At 43.1% G+C, this 19,116-nt stretch overlaps 1 protein-coding gene across 2 annotated transcripts in view; it reads right to left on the bottom strand.

Moving 5' to 3' along the window:
- The window catches only part of GPR39 (G protein-coupled receptor 39), a 125,649-nt gene that overhangs the window by 37,697 nt on the left and 68,836 nt on the right, over positions 1 to 19,116 (bottom strand). Inside the window, exon 1 of one of the 2 annotated variants that reach the window (XR_012154212.1) lies at positions 3,091 to 3,144. The exons of the other annotated variant lie outside the window; for it this stretch is intronic. The gene's annotated coding sequence lies outside the window, so the exon portion shown is untranslated. Of the gene's footprint in view, positions 1 to 3,090; positions 3,145 to 19,116 lie in introns of those variants that run through there. 2 annotated transcript variants of the gene reach the window in all.

Genomic DNA, 19,116 nt, shown 5'->3' with positions numbered 1-19,116 from the left:
GTTAAATAGGCTAAATGCTTCACCATGACAATTGTTAGGATATAGATATTCGGGCCTGTCTGTAAAGGCCTATACGCTAAGAATTTAGGTGTATTCTTATCACTTAGCTAGTTACAGAGGTATAAAAGAAAGAATCAAAATCACTGTCTGCCGGTGTAAGGGCCTTCTCTTACTGTGATAGCCTAAGCACAGGGCCTCAGACTAAGATCTTTGGCTAAGCAGCAGAGGCGGCCATAAGCTGGGAAGCGAATGATCAGTTCCGCACATTCCAAACTAGTCACATTGAAATAAGGTGCTATTGGGCTGTTAGGATACAATCCTGTCCTGATAATGCCTATCGCCTCCAGAGAAAGGGAAGTGCCTAGAAGATGTAAAAGGAAACTTAGTCTGAGAGCATTCTGTCTGGCAAGAACTCACTTATCAATAGCTGGGCTGTGAAATCCTCGCTTCTGTATTGTTTTGTCATTATAGTTCCCATTTTGCTATTGTTTATTTGCATGGTCTCTGTCTGGTTCTGTGATTATTTCTGTCTGCTGTATAATTAATTTTGCTGGGTGTAAACTAATTAAGGTGGTGGGATATAATTGGTTACATAATCATGTTACAATATGTTAGGATTGGTTAATTAAATTTCAGGAAAATGATTGGTTAAGGTATAGCGAAGCAGAACTCAAGTTTTACTGTATAGTCTGCAGTCAATCAGGAAGTGAGTGGTGGTGGGGGAAATGGAACAGGGAATGGGGGTGGGGAGATTTGAATCATGTTTGGCTAAGGGTAGGAATGGGAACAGAGACACAGGTAAGGCTCTGTGGTGTCAGAGCTGGGAAGGGGGACACTAAGGAAGGAAACTGGAATCATGCTTGCTGGAAGTTCACACCTATAAACATCGAATTGTTTGCACCTTTGGACTTTGGGTATTGTTGCTCTCTGTTCATGCGAGAAGGACCAGGGAAGTAAGCGGGTGAAGGAATAAGCCCCCTAACAACAATTAAAAAGAAAAGGAGGACTTGTGGCACCTTAGAGACTAACAAATTTATTAGAGCATAAGCTTTCATGAGCTACAGCTCACAAGTGACTTAAAATAAAATGAAGTGACAGTTCCTCTCCTCCCCCAAGATCTATTATCTTTCAACTGGGAGAAGGGGGGAAATCCAGATTCAATTGCATGAAACTGCATATCATATTTCTCTTCCCTTGAGATTTCATTATGGGCATGAAACCAGAGAATTTCGTTGCCAGCTCATGCCCGCTCTTCCAGTTACTTCTGGTTTTTTAATCATTATTCATTAATTGCACACTGATAAGATCCTCACTGTTTTGAAACATTTTCCCTCTGGCCCCCATACTATTAAAGACCCTGATTGCCTGCCAAAAGCATAACATTAAAAATCAAAGCGCTACCTCTGAAAGGTTTAATATGTGCCACATAGAAAAAGTTTCTATAGCTCACAGTCATGTAATTGCATCACCGGCTAACAGCACCATCTCTCTCAGCATTTGAAAAGCTTTCCTTTGAAACACAAGCCAGCTGAGAGCAGGATTTACAGTCCATGCGTGCCAGTGCTTTGCATGCCTTCCGTGTCCTTCCCCCTTTAATCTCTGCTTCTTTCCAGCAGGTGAGAGCCCCTGGTCATCTTAATGTAGATTCTCTCATCCCACCCACTCGAGGATGCAGCAGAGAGAGGAAGAGTTGCCAGTTCAAGCAGGAGATTTTATAAATGCGTTTTCATTCAATTTAATCCTATCCCCTTCCCCCCCCCCATGCCTTCTCATTTATTCCTACATCCCTTCCAATATTACAGCTTTACCTGCTCTGCTCAAAGAGGTACACTTGCCCTACAACTGGGAAGCCAAACAATCTCTTCCAGCCAACCACTAAATGGTTTGAAGAGTCCCATGCATCTTGCACTTGGCTAGAAGGATCGCGACAGTCTATAGAAGCAAAGGGTTTTTCTGATCCATTAACCTGTTGCATTCTATAGTGCACATCCAGAGCCCCAGCTTTCTCCTTTACCCCCTAACCTCCAAATGCACAGCCTTCTTCATTCTGTTCTTTCATTGTTTAATTTTGGAAACTGGATGAAGTTTTAGTATGGTCAGTTCTTGTGTAAGAGAGTGAGGTCCTGACAGCATGGGTTAGAGTCTTTGCAGTCGATCCTGACCTGCTGCCTCCACCCACACATTCTTACGCTGCAGTTTCATGGTGAAGTCTCCCCCAAAAGGGATGACTGTTGTAGGCTGTGATCAAACGTCCACTGGTGTGGGGAAAGGGACTAGATCACAGTGCTTCAAATCTTCCCACTATGAGGCGGGTTAAAGAAATGCTGTCATCCAGTTGGTCAAAAACAGTTTAGAGAAAGAACTATAGTTACACAACACAAATCTCTTGTGTTTATAAAGGTGAGCTACAAAACTATTTCCCTTTGCAGATCATGTTTAAAATTAGTTTAGTCACCCATTTTTCCCCTTTAATCACGTTTTAAGGGTGCCCTCATAGGTGCTGACTCCATGGGTGCTCCGGGGCTGGAGCACCCATGGGGAAAAATTAGTGGGTGCTCTGCACCCACAGGCAGCCAAGCTCCCCTCAAGCATGCTCTGGGAGGATGGGAAGGAGCGGGAATGTGGCAGGGATTTGGGGAAGGAGTTGAAATAGGGGCAGGGAGGGGGTGGAGTTGGGGTGGGGACTTTGGGAAAGGGGTTGAAATGGGGGCAGGGCCTCTTGGAAGGGATGGGCCGGGGGAGGTCGAGCACTCAGGGGAAAGAGGGGAAGTCAGCACCCGTGGGTGCCCTCAGGGCCGGCACTAGGCACAAGCAAAACAAGCAGGTGCTTGGAGCGGCACATTTCTCGGGGCGGCATTCCGGCGCTGGCCATGCCACCCCTAGAAATGTGCCCCCACCGTCCCAGCTCGTCTCCGCCTGCTCCCACCACTCCACTTCTCCCCCCTCCCTCCCAGGCTTGCCAGGCGCGAAACAGCTGTTTCATGAGGCAAGCCTGGGAGGGAGGGAGAAGCTGAGTGGCGGCGTGCTCGGGGGAGGCAGTTCCTCTACCCCCCCCGTAACTTCCCGCGCTCCCCCCCCACCCTCACTCACCTCCACTCCGCCTGCTCCCCTGAACGCGCTGCCTCTCCTCTCCTGGGGGGGGGCGGGGGGGGGAGAAGCGGAGCGGCGGCGTGTTCACGGAAGCAGGCGGAGCGGATGTGAGCTAGGGCGGGGGGGAAGCCACAGGAAGCAATGGGGGAGGGGAATGCGGCATGCCCGGGGGAGGAGGCAGGGGCAGGGATTTGGGAAAGGGGTTGGGAAGGGGCAGAGCCGGGGGGCGGGGGGGGCACAAAAAAAAGTGGGGGCGGGCAAAAAAATTTTTGCTTGGGGCGGCAAAAATCCTGGAGCCGGCCCTGGGTTCCCTGTAAGGTTCGACACCTCTCCTTCCCAAAAGATGGTTATTTTCCATCTTGTTTTTTATTTTTTAAACTTTGCTAATATCAGCAATGTCGTGTCAAACTGGGCTTCTTTTTTGTTGGGCCCAGGCATGGGGGCTGGGAGCTCTGTCAGCCCTGAACTGAAGAGGCAGGGATGACTCATCTTTACAGACAGAATGAAAGCATTTTTGTTTTGTTTTGTGTCTAACTCAAATGCCTAAACAAGGACTTGAATCACTATTACAGACAAAAACAAAAACAAAATATAAACTGCTGGAATAAGGATCACTTCCCCTCCCAGCATGGTTTCTCTGAACTTACAATTTTTTCAGCCATCCATATTCTCTCCCTGGAAAATACTGCAAAATACTTGAGTTCCAAAGTCTTAAGAAAGCTGAAACACCTCACACTCACGCTCCTCTGACATTTTTCTATTTCTCCCATTTTATCACTGAAGTTAAAAATTCAATGCCCAGTAAGTACATCCCCTCCTAAGGGCTTCAGGGAGTCTTTAAATATCTATTTTAGAAATCCAAGTGGAGGCCAGATTATTTTTAAAGAGAGTCATAATATAATAGGCACATTCCATTAGGGAATTTAAGGCCTCGCTGGCCCCAGAGCCTTGTTGCCTAACTTTAAAATGGGAATAACGCTAGAACCGGTGATCTCTCTAGAACCTGTAAGCGCGCCCTCTACAAGTGGCCTGACTTTCAAGATTAATGGCACCCATCAGCTGTTATTAAAGTCAATGGGAGCTGAAAACATGAAAATATTTAGGATTCTAAATAAGGATTTAGGAGCCTAACTTTAGGCATCCATATTTTAAAAACCCTTGGGCTGATACTGCTCTTGAGTTTAAGGGAGAAAAGTAAATCCTGCTATTGGTAGGTGTCTTTGGAAAGAAACAAAAAGCATTCAGCTGCTGACTCTCCCAAAGGGGTATGATACCACAGTATATTTCTAGCCAGTACTTAGGGGGTCTGTGCAAACAGGTCCTCCATAAAAAGAGTCGGAACAATCAAGTTGAAGATGATGAAGCAAAACTGAGTAGTTCCATGCCAATGGCAAATTATAAAGGAGAAATCCTCTAACAAACACAGAAGAGTCCAAGACCATCTTGCATTTGTAATCAATGCAACTATGTACAGTACCAATTTATACTTTTAGAAAAAATATCCCCAGTGCAAAAACCTGGTTTTCACACAACTCATTGCAATGTACCAGAACACTTTTTGATTAAAATGTGAGTATGGATAGGGGAAAAAAAAAAAAACTCATGCAAAAGTTGCAAGAAAATGTTTGAGGTCCTTTTCTTGAGTACATCACATGGGGTCTTTTCCTAGAGTATACTGATGGCCAATTCTTCTCTTAATGCCTCCATCTTGCTTCACTCCCCTCATTATCTGTCAAATTATACTCTCACATTTTGCACAATTAGTACTCTTGGAACGATGCCATACACTGCTTACTGCCTGCCTGTGGGCTGAAAAGCTTCCCTGATCCCGTATGCCATGCAACACCCATCCAAGCTCTCCTCCGAACAGATTTCTTGTGACTGTGCTGGACCACTAACCCATGTCAACCTAGTATATTTAGAAAGAATTCCACTTCTAAGACTACACATACAATGCAAACAAGTTGCTTTATGCTATATAAGCCTCCATCTAGTTCCCACCCCAACCCATTCTCTCTCCATGTCCTCACATCATACATAACCTAGATCCTCAAACCTGCAACTGGATTCACACAAGCGCACATCTGCATTAATGTGATCTTCCATGAAGTCCTGGGGCTTTGCATGGTCAGAAGAATTCACACCCACAGCCATCAAACTGTACGACAAGGGCCCTAGATTGGAAGCTTCTCAGGGAACGGGGCCGTGTTCATCCATGGTGCGGTTTAAATACAATATATATATTGAACATGAAGTATGAATTGTCAAGGAGCAGCAACTTTCGTATTTCCTCCTGGAGCCACAGTCAGTTCTTTATTTAGAAAGATTTACAAACAGGATTTTGCCATTCACAGGGCTCTAGCAACCACCAAAAAAAAGGTTCCCCTGGTCCTCTTTGGCCTGGGTTATGCACAGCATCCTTCTTTGTTCGGAATTTAGTGTGGCTATCAGTTATATAAATGTTCTCAAATCTCAGAGTCACGTTTCATTCATTCACTGCTATCAGTGCTGGTTTGAGATAAGCGGCCATTTTTGCAGCCAGGAAAGCTCTGTCTTACCTCCGCCTACTGCCTGCATTTGCGACCCAGCTTCCTTTCCCTGGGCTCAAGTCTCCATTGCCCTTGTAGTTTGTGTAGTCCATCCAAACTCACACCACAACTCTGCCATGTTGCTCAATTGAAAATCTTATTACTTGGGTAGTTGAGAATAAAGAATCTGTGTGCTGCTTAAAGTTTCTAGCTTACACTATGTTTATTTCACAGCAAGATATTCAGAATGCATTAACCACATTTCCCTCTCTTGCCCTCCCCCTCCGCCCCCGTCCCCTAAAAAAACCACAGTCAAGGTAACAGCCAAATTTTCTTCCAAGGTATTCTGGGAATCAAAGAAGCTTTGAGCTGTTGGACAACCAAATTTATGCCGATCATGTCAAAAGGAGCAGAGCACTCCAATGCCTTTCACCATCTTGTTACTGGAATTCCAGAAGTGAAAAGGGTTTTCCCTCAGCCCTCATAATTTTTGAGTTTACATCACTGGAGTTCCAAGTTCTTGGAAGTCCTTAGATTATCTTTTGATTCTGGGGTATCACTGGAAGAGTTCCTTGCCTCTTACAAACACGCCCTTTATGTTACAAAGGGGAATGAGGCCTTAGTCCAATTTGTAAAGTTGACTTTTCTTTACTGCAACCTGGTGTTGTGCGCCCAGAGAAACTGGACTTACAGCAATAAAGCTAAGGAGAGAAAAACGAAGCTCCCAGGAGGTGTCTGAGTTCAGGTTAAATTTAAAGGCATGTTGTACAGGCAGGAGAGGCTTAAGCAGTACCCAGGAATCCTATACTTTCCACTCTCAAGAACGGTAATTGCTTTTTGGGGCTATTTTAAAGTAAGAACATGGGCCTTTGCTAGGCCTCCTACACAGGAGCTATCTTTTAAAGTCAATTGTGAAGAATGTCTACCAACTTTTTAGTGCTATAATAATAGGGAGGCCTCTCACCTCCCCATTAGCCAGCAGTCTCAGGAAGTTTGGGCTGCCTTTCAAATTTTACAGAAGTTACATATTGAGGAACACAGACTTCAATTCTAAAGCATGGCATTCAAGAGAGTGCTTTTCTGAACAGAATTGTTCTCATTTATATAACATCAAAGCCTCTGAATGGTTTATTTGGATTTCTACAGTAATAAAAAGGGGCACCTGTCCAAAAGTTCTTAAGTGTCCCCAGCACCAGTTACACAGATAAAAACTAAAACCAGCAGCTTTCACATCAACAGCACTGGACCCTCTACAAAGCTTCACACATATCTCCTCCTCACCTGCACCCTGTGCAAATAAATGTCTTTCAGAATTCCAGTGTGGGGAACTAGTTCCAGAACTGAGCCTTCCCCCTCTCGCTCACACAGAAAAAACACTTTTGCCAGTTGCCTCTCTTTTATATGAGAGGTACGCAACTTGAGTGCCTCTGCTGACCACAGTGTGGCACTACGGCACGAAAAGGGCGGTGGTCTCAAGTTACTTGGGACCTTCCTACTGAGGGCATGATGTCAAAAGCCAACACCTTAGATTTAAATTGAGAAACCAATAAGCAGCCAGTCTCAAGCATGGCAAACAGATGTGGAGGGCTACCATAAAAAAGAACTGATCGATAAGCAGGCTGACACATTCAGTACCATCTTAAGTTTCTGGATTGATTTAAGGCATAGCCTCGCCTAGAGGTACTGTAATGGAAGCTAAGGCCATGTGCACACTACTGGATAAATTGGCACTGCTGTGATTAATGCAGTGGTCTCAGTTTAGCAGGCTGGGTGAAGATACACTAAGTCGATGGGACAGCGCTCTTCCATCGACATCTGTAGTCCACCTCCCCGAGAGGCGGAAGCTATGCTGATGGGAGAGCATCTCCTGTTGACATAGTGCGGTGTAGATACCCCCTGTAAGTCAACCTAAGTTACGTCAACTGTTATGTAACTGAACTAGCTTAAACTTCGATTGACTTACAATGTTAGTGCAGACCAGGCCTAATGCAATAACTCATTTGCTTAAAAACAAACATGTGAGTAAGCAGTTGCAGGATCAGGGACTAGGAGACTATGCAAACAAAGGGGGAGGGAGGAAAGAGCACTGCAGTTGTTGCCCCAGGAGTCAGAGAACTCCATACATAGCACAGGAACAGAGCTCATTCAATATACTGTGTATTATCTGACTAGTGGTTTATAAAAGCTCTAATATAGTGTGGCAACTTGAAAGTGGATACAACATTTTACATTAAACAAACCTGTCCCCTCTTATATGGAAAAAAGCAAAAAAGTGCTCTTGTTTTGCCCAAATCCTTCTTTCCACTTTATAAATTGAAGGCCTATTTATTCTTCTCTGGCCACATCTCCAGCTAGTGGTAATGAGATTTTGATAAACCCACAAAATAGAAGCTATTGTAACAGTTTTGGTCACATGTGAAACCCAGGTTGCGTTTTGCTTTGATTTTTTACTCCTGGAAGAGAGGAGTAAAAGATGTCACTATCTCAGTGGAAAAGATCTAATGGGACATGTATACTCAGGGACTCGACTAGCCCGGTTAGAATTAAAGTTTCATTATAATTTTCATTAGAAACTGGTTTCTAAGGGGTTTGACTCAACTGTAAATTTTCACTCTGCACTGATATTTTCCACGCAATAACTCTGTAGGTGTCAAAAATAGCTTTGACTTCAAACCAACGCTAGGCCATTCATAATACTGTACAATTGCTGTTGATTTTATTAACAATTCAGCCAAAAGTATACACATATTAAGAACCTGATTCAGAAAAAAAATTAATGCATTTGGCATCTATAATACTTAGTAGTGGGTATTGTATAATGTTAAGATTCTAACAGGAACTGGAACTACTGTTCCCAGTTCTTGTAGTTTTGACATGATGAACAGGTCCAGAACCCCTAAATACCAAGGGCCAATATACACTGTACAAACCACAATGTCATGAATGTGGTTACAAAGTTGGTGTCTCCAATATTGTTAATCTAGCATGCAGAGAGTGGATGGGTCTGAACCATCTTTTAGCTGGTTATCTATTCTTGACTTAGAGCCAGAGAAAGGAAACAAAATCAACGGTTTATAAGAAAAAGAACCCATGCAATGATTTTCTATCCAGCCAAATGTGAACGTTTATAAAAAGGGCAGACCTGGCACGTAAATACTATTTCCAGGCTTCCAATTAAGGCACAGTGGGAAGATGTCAGAATAAGTCTGAGGAGGAAGAATGCCACTTAGAGATACTGGGTAGCATTTTCTAAAGCACCCAAGGGATTATATCACAGCATTGCCTGCGATAGCAGGGGATTGGACTCAATGACCCAGGGAGTCTCAGTGGGGCTTCATTTGGGACTTGAGTGTCATAGTCACTTTTGAAAGTTGTACCCAGTAGTCTTACATGTTGATACAGACATTTAGAATTGCTTGATTTGTACTACTTCGGGTTCCAGTTATTAATTATCCACGTTACCACTGAATGGAAATTGTTTATCACCTAGGAGTAACCCATTATCACCAGATTTCATTACATTCAAAACAATGGGTGCTTTCCCATTGACTTAATTGGGAGAAGACACTTTCTCCATAAAGATTAAAACCAGAATATATCTGTACTGTAAAATATTTACAGCATACAGAATGGGTTTATCATCTTTCCACTTGTTATCCTGTGGCAGGAAAGTGGTGGGGGCGGAACTCAAAACAATTATTCTCCCCCCATTACAGCCAAGTTTTGCTCCTTTTGTTGGTTCTCATTATGGCTTTTACTTGTATATTACGGTCTGCAGACAATGATCTCCTTTTTAGCCTTTCCTCTTGTGATATATGCAAAATCCTACTGAAAAGGTTAATATTATTTGAAGAAGTAACTCCAAATATCTTAGTATGTAAAATGTTGACACTAAACAGAATGGGGTTTTTGTTAATTGCCGTTTCTACTTTTTCCAGTAATGAAGAATATCAGTTCTACTACAAAAATGTTAGTCTTTAACACTTCACCTGCCTCTCTCCTGTAGAGGCAGAATAAATGGATGTTAAAAGTTATCAAAGGCTCAAGTTTGAATACTGTTTAAGTATTTGGAGTAACCTCAGAACAGACTTTACAAGAGAGCTTTTTTTTTTAAATGTATAAATCAATAGAGGCAAGTTGCCATAATAGCTAGGATGAAGGTAAGGTGCGGGGTCTCTGTGGGGAACTGTGACTCTCCCTCATCTTGAGACTTGGTATCCTTTGCCGTCTCATCCCTCCCCCACCGGGACTGCGAGCCTGGGCTGCTGTCGGGCTTAGGGGCACCAGTTTAATAATACTGCGTACGGCCCCCTAAATCCAAAGATTTTGATCACACTAGTTCACGTCCTGGATTTTAATTGTCTATCTTTATTTCTTATTTTTATCATGATGTGCATATGGGTCGGGGGTGTGAGAGAAGTAATGTATGGGCCACATGCTTTTTGTTCAGATAAAGGGCAAGCTTTTCTTACCTTGATGATTTATTCTTATTTTTTAGACAGAATAAACTAAAGTGCTTAGAGCTGAGTGTGAGAAAATGCCTTATTAAGATAAACAGGCAATATCTATTAAATTAAAATATAAAGATATTGCCAGAAAAAGAGCCACTCAGTGTCAGGCCAATTTTTTTTTCAAATTTGCAAATGAGTTGCAATAGCATGTTCTGCACTAGTTCAATGTACAGAACTTCTATTGATGTGCAAAATGTAGAGTGCCCAATGAAGCTGTGGACTCCAGATAAAAGTTCTGAAATACAGTTTAGAGGGAAGGAAAATTGCTTATTAGCTTAAGTGAAATTAGCTGCAACCTGTATCAGATTGAAATTGCATCACCACTTAGCAGATATTATGTACAGGAAAACAAAATTCAGATATAAAATGTGACAACCTCACAAATCCAAAAATCCAAATCCAAATTTGCCATCCTTATTCACATCAAATGGAAATGGACTCAATGAGATCACTTACCTAGGAAGGTACTACTCAGTGTGAATAAGGAGGAGAGAATTGGGCTCCTGGGTGTCACCAGGATCAGAAGGGGAACCAGATGGCAGAGGTGGGGAGACCAGACTAGATTATGGCACCAGTTGACATTTGAAACATTTGAAGGCTAGGAATAGTGAAAAACATTTGAAGGCTAGGAATAGTGAAAAACCTTTACTGTGGCTTTAAGTAGCCCATGAGGAATTATTTTGTGGTCTCAGCTCCTCTTTGGGAAGTTTCACATTAATACGGTTCCAGCTGTGGTGGATTTTGCAAAGAGATCACACACTGAGGCTGCCTTATCACTAGAGATAGCTCTTCCACATCAGGACTGAGGTACATTAGTGGGACAGTGTGTGGTAGATGCCTGGACTGTATCTACTTTTCCATCCCTGTTGATCCAGTACCTTTCATAAGAAGTCCCTATCAGCGTCTGCATCACTATTTCAGAGTAGCAGCCGTGTTAGTCTGTATTCACAAAGAGAAAAAGGAGTACTTGTGGCACCTTAGAGACTAACCAATTTATTTGAGCATAAGCTTTCGTGAGCTACAGCTCACTTCATCCGATGCAGTGAGCTGTAGCTCATGAAAGCTTATGCTCAAATAAATTGGTTAGTCTCTAAGGTGCCACAAGTACTCCTTTTCTCTTTGCATCACTATTGACAGTCCTCTTTAATACTGTACAATTGCATACATAGTACTTTAATATAGTATCGATGTATTATAGCTAACTTATGTTTTACTAAGAGAAAGCCAAAAATGAAGATACCAGCAGCAGTTCCTGACACCAAAGATGTAGACTCTTCTATGACATTTTCAAGAGCGTAGACAAGGGATGCAAATCAACAGGCATGGCACATGAATGCTAATCAGAGAATACAGTCACCTTTACTTTTGCTTTCACTTTGACCCTTTCAGCATCACTCATGTTAGAAATACTGAAGTTCATGGCACACAGGGCCTAAAAAGGCACAAATTAGATACCTGAAATTAGTTATCTTGAAATGTCTAATTAGTAGCTAGAGGAGTACTGCAGTGCTGCTGAAATATGGACCAGGTTGCTCATTTTACCTAATTCAACTACTCCTTGTGTAGCGCGAACTGACTAATCTCTACCCTTGAAGCAACGAAGTGAAGTTGCTAATTTGTTTGATTATACTCAAGACTTTCACTGTGGGGTTTCAGTGGAACTTGAGACAGTGGAGCATTCTGTGTGCCACTAAAAATTATGAACATAAAGCAGATGGAGTACTAAGTTTATGCTGGCAGAGGTCTATCGACTACGCAGGGCTGGAGAGTCATACGTGGCAGACTCATTTCAACTTACTGAAACATTAGTTTGTTTTCCTTGTCAGTAGACCAGTTTACAATAGATCTTGCTGAATAATTCATTGCATGGGTCTTTGTGTGGGTATTTTACTGTCGGATATCTAACATACTGCACTAATCTATAAATACGGACTATAAATGTTCCTAGAGGATAGCTTTATTTTATGCTGCACTGGTCTTTTTCTTTTTTTCTTTTTAAGTGTAGGGGACAGCATAGATATTTTACTGTCTCTCTTTTAGCAACACCAAATGCTACAACATTAGTGTTATTAACATATGCATTAGCTCAAGCTGATTTGCTCTTCCAGCTGCTGTTCCAAACTCCCAAGGAGAGGCTACAGCAGTGAATCAGATAACACTAATGAGTGTGTTAATGAAGTTCCTGCAGCGGAATGTGTAGCTTGGAGACCGGCATTAAAAGCATATTCCTCTACCCTTGAAAACTAAGATGGTTCATAGCTGTTGATTTTTATTTATTTATTTACTCGCTCACTGCTCAGCGTAAATTCCTACTCAAAAGGGGGATTCAGCAAGAGGAATGCCCAGGATGGAGAAATGACAACACAGCAATCCAGTCTGAATCCAAAAGCAGAGAATCAGAGTTAATTAGGAAACATATTCCAGCTGGACTTTTGCCAGCTCCACTCTGCCCTGTAAAGTGCTGCCAAGCCCTTGCTCGCCTTTCATTAACTGTCTGCTCTTGCTTTCCTGAGTTTGTCCTCAATAAATTGTTTCTTCCCCTTTTATTACTTTAATAATGTAGTCTCTCTCTGTTAGTACCAGAGACGAGATTCTGTTTCTGCAATTTAATTAAACTAAATTTCATAAATCAAATGCTGTCTCTTTTGGTGCAGGGGAGAAAAAATATATATATATTTATAAAGCAAACTGACTGGGGATGAAGAGGGAAAGTCATTTTAAAAATTCCTCTGGTTGCAGCAGGCATTTTTTTTCCACAGAACTCAAACACAAACTCGAAATATGAACCCACATGGAGTCTTGGAAACCAAGCTAGTTACAGCTTCATTTGTGTTTTGAAAATATATGTAATAAGTGGTATCACACATACACACATCAAAAAAAATCAATCAAAATATCATAAATAAATAGGATAGCTAGCATCGCTATAGAAGCCTACTAATAGAAAAACCCTGCAGGCTTTCAGCACTACAGCCGTCAGGTTAATAAACTCAGGTTTCCCCCCATTCCTTGATACAGCGTCATCCAACAGAGAAGTCATTGCTTTTCACAGTTATTCCTCTCGTCTCTCCCTGGGAAACCAAATGGTATAGAGTTAGTTTGGCAGCACTTAGTCAGTACTGCACTTCAGCCTGATTATATGGGTTCATATACTGGATGAAACTGTGGCAGCAGCAAGGGGACCGACCTCTGGATGGACCAGCGCCTTGTGGCCAATCCAAATGAGGATGTTGGAATAAAGGAATAGGGGCAGAGGGAGAACCTTAACCAATATTTTATTTCCTGTTTTTCTCTGGCAGGATGATTTGCACGCAGACATCTGGGTTTCTAGGCCTTGTTTGCTTCTAAGAAATAGCTCTGAAAAGGTTGTAAAGTGGCCTGTTCCAAAGTCAAAGAACCAGGTTCAATCCTTCTTAGGCTTGGCTGGTTATTACAGACGATTTGTACCGCAATACATTGCTCACAAAAGCTTATGCTCAAATAAATTTGTTAGTCTCTAAGGTGCCACAAGTACTCCTTTTCTTTTTGTGGATACAGACTAACATGGCTGCTACTCTGAAACTGGAGAAAAATTGTTGTTCTTAACCTCTGAGGATAGGACAAGAAGCAATGGGCTTAAATTGCAGCAAGGGCAGTTTAGGTTGGACATTAGGAAAAACTTCCTAACTGTCAGGGTGGTTAAGCACTGGAATAAATTGCCTAGGGAGGTGGTGGAATCTCCATCATTGGGGATTTTTCAGAGCAGGTTGGACAAACACCATCAGGGATGGTCTAGATAATACTTAGTCCTGCCATGAGTGCAGGGGACTAGACTAGATGACCTCTCGAGGTCCCTTCCAGTCCTATGATTCTATATATCTCAGCTTGTAACAGATGATCTGCTTAGAGTTGAAGGACCAAGGAGATCTGTTGCTTTAAAGAGGAACTTACATAAGGCTGAGACATTTAGCCTGGGTCTACATTAGAGAGAGTTAGGTTGACGTAAGCTACCTAACGTCAACCTAACTCTGTAAGCATCTACGCTGAAGCGTAGCTCCCACCGATGTAACTCGCCCACTGCCCTGACTTAACTCCACTTCTGTGAGAGGCGTAGTGCTTAGGTCGATACAGTTGGGTCGACACAGTGTCCACATAGGCACTGCATTGCTTACATTGACTGTTGCTGCCTTTCAGAAGCCGCCCTACACTGTCCCACGCTGACAGTTTAAATCAGCGCAAGCGAGCCTGGTGAGGACACGCACTGCCGACACAAGAAGCATAGTGTGGACATGCAAAAACAAGTTAAGCATGGTACTGGCTGCAAATTGACATAACTTAGGTCGATTCAATTTTGTAGGACCAACTTTCCCTCGGAGTGGGATGCATAAAAGGACTTAGGCATTGCTGCGCTAACTTTTAAACACCACCACCAAAAAAAAAAAAAAAACCAAAACACAAGAACACCACCGTGATCCACGAAGCCAAGTTAGACACCTAAGCTCCTTATACAATGAATGGGGAGAGATAGGCACCTAGAATGTAATGTACAAAAGCCAGCATGCTAGGCAAAGAGCTGCCTACACTAGTCAATGGGAGATGCCCGTGAGAGGAGTGTCTGGTAATCCCCAGCCCTCTCTCTTGTACATCAGACACTCCCTGCAGCCCAGACATATGCCCCATCTGTGCTAGCAATCCATGAATGGGAACCTATCTCCTGGAGTCAGGTGGCTTAGGCACCCAACTAGTTTCTTAAAGGGATACATTAGGTGCCTAGCTCATTCTACACAAAGTTGCTTGTCATAACTTTTAACCCAGTGGTGAGAACATTTTGCCTAAGATACGGGACACCCAGGTTCATCTCCCCTCCTGCTTCCAAGAGAAAGGATCTGAACAGGGGTCTGCCACCTCTTAGGAGAGGGCTCTAACCACTAAGCTATGGGAGATTCTGGTGGGGGCTCCCTCAGTCTCTCCTGTTGAGCTGTGCTGCTGTGGATACGTAACGAAAGAGTGACTGGAGCAAGGGGATTGGATGACTGCTCTTCCACCTCTCTGGCAGGTGCCCTGAACACCAGGCTACATCCTTACGCTTCCTCTGGCCCAATAATTGTTCCACGGTGGGTAAATACTTAAACAGTCATATGGTTGGAGGGGCTGGGGTGGGGGGAGGGAGGTGGAGAGAGAGTGTGATTCTGTAGCAATGGATTTGAATAGGGCCCAATCCAATAGGCCAGCTCACAGGCCACCTGACTTGCATGCAACATTGGCTGATGCATCCCTCTTTCACCGGTTCGTGAATTGCCCGGGGGCTGACGCAGGGGATAGGCATCTGGATGCCTAGAAGGAGGCAGCAGTGCATATACCCTGAGGTCTAAAATTTAGGTGCCCAGGAGACTTTTACAGAGGAAACTTAGGGGCCAAGTGAGTTTAGGCACCTACAGGGTTAGGAAGCAGCCAAATGGCATTTCAGGGATTGCAGTGGTACCACACATAGGGACTTAGGAGGGTAACTTGCTTTGTGGATTCCACCCGCAGTCTCTGGCAGGAAAAGTGACTATTGGAGAGAGCACCTATCACTTCTGAACTGTGCGGCGGTCCAAGAGCCTTGTCTAGGAATTCATCCTCAGCCTCCACTTACTTTTCTCAGTCTCCAATACTCCACATTTAGTCTGTAGCAGGAAGTGCCACCATGCAGTCTCAGTGAAAGGCAAAGGACAATATCTTATCATATCCATTCAACTCCGTTATTCTCCTCTTCCCGCCCCCCAGTGATCATAAATGGTTTGGGGTCTGCACCAACATTTAAGCCCTAAAGCAGCTCTCCTTGCTGCAGAAAGACAAAAAGAAGGGAGTGATTTAGCCAGAACCAATTATGCCCTTAAGATTTCAGGCTTGTCACATCCATAATACATCTGTCACTTAATCACCACTGGCTCAGGGAGCACCATCATCAAGGCTGCTGCCAGATGCATGCATTCTGCAAAGGAAAGCACCCAACTGCCTTCTGGCCAGCAGGCCATCTGCATTACGCTGGTTTAATAATTTTTGAGTAATTTATCACAACTGTATAAAAGTAAAAAAAAAAAAAAAAGGCATGGAGTAAATAGAGTTTGCACAATGCAGGCTGTCACTGGCCTTTGGGAAACTTCATGTGAACAAAATGAAATCCTCTCTCACCAGGGAAACCCAGCCACCAGTCAGTCCCATTGCTTGGGGATTTTCTGCACACCAACAGGGCAGTGAATATTTCTTTGAATTCCTACTCGAGCCATCATATGAATTGGAGCATTGTGACTCTCACTGTAAGAAGGGTCTCAGAGACACAGAATTAAAAAAAAAACAAACACCCATGATCAGTATCCAGTCAATATGAAGGCAGACTTGAGATCATGTTGTTGGTTCACGTATTTAGAAATTTGCCTGTTGAATTTACACAGAATTGTAGCAGCTGAATATTACACACAGCATGAAAGCTGTATAGCTACCTTGTCCTCTCCCCATTTGTCTGCCTCTTATTTTATTTGTGTAGACAGCCCGGCATGGTATCACTGTGTCCTGATTTGGCCTTCTGAGGCTACCAAGGATGTGTCTACAATGCCGTAAAAAAAAAAAAAAAAAAACATGGCACCAAGTCTCAGAGCCTAGGTCAGCTGACAGAGGCTCAGAGGACTTAGGCTGGGGGCTGAGGGTATAAGATTGCAGTATAGACTTTAGAACCAGGGCTCCACCCTGAACCCGACACTGCAATTATATAACCCTGCAGCCAGAGCCCACAACAGCTAACTTGGGCCAGCCCTAGCCATACGACAGGTCTTTTATCAGAGTGTAGAGATACCCTAAAAAACAAATAAGTGATAATCTTATCCTGGCTTGGACTAACCAGATATGAAGCATACTTATGCTGCTTTCTGGAAGGTCAATGTTACATTAGTTAATACTATAGCAACAAGATTATCTGAATGAACAAGGCACTCTCCCAATTCTCATAAACCTCAGGATATTTGGTGCTTTTATTAAAGTCCTAGCTTCTGGAAGCATGTGACTAGGTGAGAATCTCAGCTTCCCTTCCCTAAAGGGAGAAAGTGTCTAGCCCTTGTAGTTGTGGGGAAAATCTTGAGACCATGAACAGAGCAAACAGTAAAGTGGCAGAAACCAGGAGGCCAATAAAACCCCAAGTTGTTATTTTTTTAAATTTCATGATTTTGGGGGTCCTGACTCATGATTTTTGAGCACTCGGGTGCCAATATTAGCAAGGTAAGACCACAGCACACTTTTCCTGCAGTCAAAGCCACCCCACCAGTACCTTTTCAACCTAGAGCTGACTACGCCAGCTGTACCACATGCCAGAACACTTTCAAATCCCCTGGCTCTCTCCTAATTGCACCTCCCTACAATCCAGATTGTGGGAAAGGGGAAATCCAATACAATGTAAAAGATTGTTTTTGGAGATCATCATCCACCTCGGAGCATCCTCTTGCATCAGAATTCCTCTGCTGGATCCTTTTACAATGCCAGTTTATCATCATCAAGCGGTGACTGTGAGGCTTCACAGAGCACAAAGTAGATATTAAAGAATCTGAGAGTCCACTACCAGCATTGCCAACCCAAATCAAAAATCATGAGTTGGCCTCGAAAAAAAGTGACGAGATTGGCTTAAAAATCCTGGGATTTAAGAGAAAGATTCATTTTGAGGCTTTATTTGCCTTCTGGATTTGGAGCTTTTCAGGTACACTGGGATCAGAATTACACTTTTTCTCCACAGCCAGGAGAACTAGAAATATTCTTCCCTTGTCCTCCTGACTATGGATAAAAAAAAAAAAATAATGAAACCACATAAACAACAACAGATAACAAAAAATACTTGGAGATCATCAGATGAAAGGCAGTTTACACAAGTGCAAAGTACTGTACAAACACTGATGAATTAAACCTCTACAGACTTAACCACATGATTAGTGTGTTATCTTCATTTCAGATGTGGAAACAGATAAAGGTTAAGTGACTTGCCCAATGTCACCTGAGTTATGGGTGAGGAGTCAGGAATACCACACAGATATCCTGGCTCCCAGCCCCCTCCTCTAGCCACTAGACCTGCTTCTTTCCTGTATGCTTATTTGAGTAATTCAAAATACAGAATCTAGTGCTCAAGATACAGAAAAACAGATCACATTCAGTCTTGCAAAACATCATTAATATGAACCTGCACCATGTTAAAACACATTTCATTTCTGCAGACACTTTCAGCATTCTGTTTTATTTATTTATTCAGTGTTTCCCTCTCCTCCCTCCACTCCACTCCATATGCTTTTTCATTTAATGTGCTCTTTTGATTAACACACCTTGGAAATAAAATAAAATAGTATTGAGACCAAGCAGGCACAGATCAGATTCTGTCCTCTTTTACATTCATGCAACTTCATTTACTGCTGTTGCTTTATTTAAATTGAATGAAGGAAGAACGTGTCTCAGAGTCTGCATAGCGTACGGCTACACTGCAATTAGTCACCCGCGGCTGGCCCGTGCCAGCTGACTCAGGCTTGCAGGGCTCGGGCTCAGGGCTGTTTAATTGTGGTGTAGATGTTCAGGCTGGGGCTTTAGCCCAGGCTCTGGAACCCTGTAAGGTGAGAGCATCACAGAGCTCAGGCTGCATCCTGAACCCAAACTCCTACACCACAGTTAAACAGCTCCTTAGCCCGAGCCCCATGAGTGAGACTCAGCTGGCATGTGCTAGCTGTGGGGGTTTAACTGCAGTGTAGACACACCTATAGTGACCACTAGGAAGTCTAGGTTTCATTAGGTTTATAACCGATTTAAATTTCCTGAGTGCTCTCAACTTGGAAAGAATGCATTTTTAATGTGCTTTTTAGATTTTCAAATGGCCAGGAGAATCGGACCTTGTTTGCCGTTATCTGACTATTGCTGTGCACTCTAAAAGATGATGAATGAAGGAGAAAGAAGCAGCTTTTTACCAGATATTGGTTTTCTCTAAGCATCTGATACCCACGAGTCCA

This window comes from Lepidochelys kempii, chromosome 11 (genome assembly GCF_965140265.1).
Source record: "Lepidochelys kempii isolate rLepKem1 chromosome 11, rLepKem1.hap2, whole genome shotgun sequence".
NCBI lineage: Eukaryota > Metazoa > Chordata > Testudines > Cheloniidae > Lepidochelys > Lepidochelys kempii.
The sequence above is the reverse complement of the archived record's forward strand: the minus strand, read 5'-3'. Positions and strand labels throughout refer to the sequence as shown.